This window comes from Rattus rattus, chromosome 7 (assembly GCF_011064425.1).
Source record: "Rattus rattus isolate New Zealand chromosome 7, Rrattus_CSIRO_v1, whole genome shotgun sequence".
NCBI lineage: Eukaryota > Metazoa > Chordata > Mammalia > Rodentia > Muridae > Rattus > Rattus rattus.
The window spans coordinates 24,453,732-24,456,593 of NC_046160.1; positions in this window are offsets into that span (position 1 = coordinate 24,453,732).

The window sequence follows — 2,862 nt, forward strand, 5'->3', positions numbered from 1 at the left end:
CTCTCAGTTACAAATCTTCAGGGTAGAAAGTCCAAGGCCGTGGCACCACCAGCCAGCATGGAACTTCTCAGACAGCCTTCTCAGTACTGTCATCTCAGAGCTGTCTCTGGGCTGGTCCCCGCCCTCCCTGAAAGGTCAGCCTGCACCCTTGGTTTGCAGAGCTGGTTGCAGGTGGGCAGCACCAGGGCGCTGCTACTCAGTATACACAGACCAGGCCCTTCCTGTGGCAAGCCCAGGCTGCTGTGCGCTGTTGATGAGGGTGGGAACTGACTCCTTCAGGAGCCTGCCAGGTCCCCTCCGTCCCTAGGGCCAGAGGGACAGCATGGAAAGGAGTTAATGTGAACACCATCGAGCCTGCTCCCTCGGTACACACAGGGAAGCCTAAGCCCACACTCATGAACCTGGCTTGAGTCAGCTGGCGCCTCTGCCTCTGACCCGTGTCAGGGCCTGTGAGGTAGATGAAAATGCCCCACACTGCAGCCTGCTGTCTGCTGCCGAAGGCTGGGCTTCCTCCCCTTCCAAACCTGCCACCGTGAACCCAGTTTATTCAGTCCAAGAACTTCCTACCCCTGTGACACAAGCAATGACCTCAGAAGACACGCTCTCACCACACCCCAACCCGGTCCCTCTGAAAGACAAAAAACAACTCCATGCACAGTTGAAGAGCCGAGAGACCCAACATCCCCGCCTCCGTGCAGGTCTGCTGGTTCACAGCTGTTGGCAGCTTTGTCCTGAGCCCCCGGTGTGCTTGTGACTAACAGTCTGTCTTGTACAGGCGCAGAGGCAGAGGGCAAGCTGGCACCGACAAGACAAGGGAAGGTCTTCCCCCAGAGGCACATTCCTATCCGTCTTTCTGCTGCACACCTGGACCAGGCTTACAGGCTGCCAGACTCATTCAACCTCCAGAGAGAAGAGCCAAGCCTATGGGAAGTGGGGAGGGACTGCCTGAGGCTGCAGCTGGTGGGCCTCCTGCATGTACTAGCATCTGCATTCCTCCCTCAGGGCATGGTCTCATCTCTGCATCAGGAATTTACCAGGAGATGGAAAAGAAAAGAAAAAGCGCTGAGCCCGTGTGTGTTCCTGACCGACTGGGGTTCCTTTTGGCATCTGGCCAGCACAGGGTACTCTCCCTAGTGCAGGCACACGCATTTCTTTCCTACCTTTGACCTTTAGAAACAACACTTTCTATCTATGCAAAGAAAGCTGCAGGCCTTGTTCAGCTCTACAGACATTTACACCCTGGCCTCAGTGCTAAAAATAGTGCCCCCCCTTCCTCTTTGAACTGGTGAGGCTTCCGCCTGCACAGTGCTGTGCGATGCTGTTACTCTGTAGCCAGGACGAAGGCGGAGAACTTTGTGGTCCAGTCAATGGGGAAGCAGCCCTGTTCTATGTGCCAAACTAGGACTGGCAGCCAGGGGGCGCACTGCCTGGGTGCTGCTGGTGCATCCTCTCCCTTAATTTGAAGGGGGTCCTGTGGAACATGTGATCACCAAGTCCCATTCACATTGATTTTCCTTTTTTTTTTTTCCTGCTCCCTGAGCTCCAGGATGTTATTTTTAGTAGAAGAGCTACTATAAATATTTATAAAGGGCAGTGACTGGAATGATGTGAGAAGGCCCACAGCTGGCATTGCAGCATTCCCTACCCACCTCTGCAGACCCCTCCCTAATTCTGAGGTGTGTGCAGAGCCACGGGCTAAACCCATGGCCACACATGGGTGAGGTCCCATGAGAGTCTCAAGGATTGGATATTGTTGCTTTCTGGCCCCATCTGTCTGCCATACTCCCGTTTCTAGTTGGAGTAACTCAAGGGTAGGAAAAGTGATAGGAACCTTGCTGGGCCAAGGTCCTCAGTGTCCTGGGTACTTAATATGAAGGACAGGTGCACCATGGATCACTACCACTGTGAGGGCAAAAAGAAAAATAAGAGTTCAGGTGCTGGCCTCCACTCAGCTGTTGGAAAAACACTTGGCTTCCTGGCCGTCAGGGGCTTAAGGTTGCCCACACTCAGGGAAAGGGGATTCAGGCTAATGGGTGGCCAGAGGGGAATGGTGAACAACTCCATGTAGGAAGTTCTGGGGATACACTACAAACCCCAGTGGTGAACTGCACTGTAAGGGTAACCTTACAGCGCCGTGCGGTGCTATCCTTTCCCCAGCCTTGCTCCCACACTCCGTGTCCAGACACAAGGCAGACTCCTACCTCCTGACTCCTCACATGGGCTCGTTTCCTGTAAAGCAGCAAGAGACAGAACAATGCAAGTACCCAGGGCTGCAGGGCCAAGCTGTGCTCTCCGCCTGTCTCTTGAAGGGGTGATGTTCACCTCACCCCTGAGCAGAGTGAGGTCTGATGGCCCAGGAGAGGGCTGCATTCATTCCTCTGATGCCAGCATTGGAGACATGATGTCTCCCTTTGTTAACGTCAGTTCTTGGTTTCTTTTAGAGCTGAAATGCCCATTATTGTTATGTAAGGCCCCTTCCATTTGGTATCCACTTTCAACGTTCTGTACCAGGATCTTGCCTCCGTGACCTGGAACACATAAGGCCATTCTGTGGTGGGCACTTTCTTGTTAATCTCCATAGCAATTCAGGAGACTGATTTAATTTAGGCAGATGATCTGTGGAAGACGTGCACTGGCAGATGCCCTGGCCTGGACAGTCGGGCCGCTCCACAGCACCCTGGTCTAAATTGCTGCTTTGTGTGCCAAGGAAGAGTCAGATGCTCCCCGGGCCATCTTTTGTAAATGTTGAGGGGAAGATTGAGACCCTAGCTGGAACTCGCAATCTTCCTGCCTCTACGTCTTGAATGGTGGGTGATATTTCAGATGTGTGAGGTTCCAGATGTGTGCCACCAACCTGGCCAT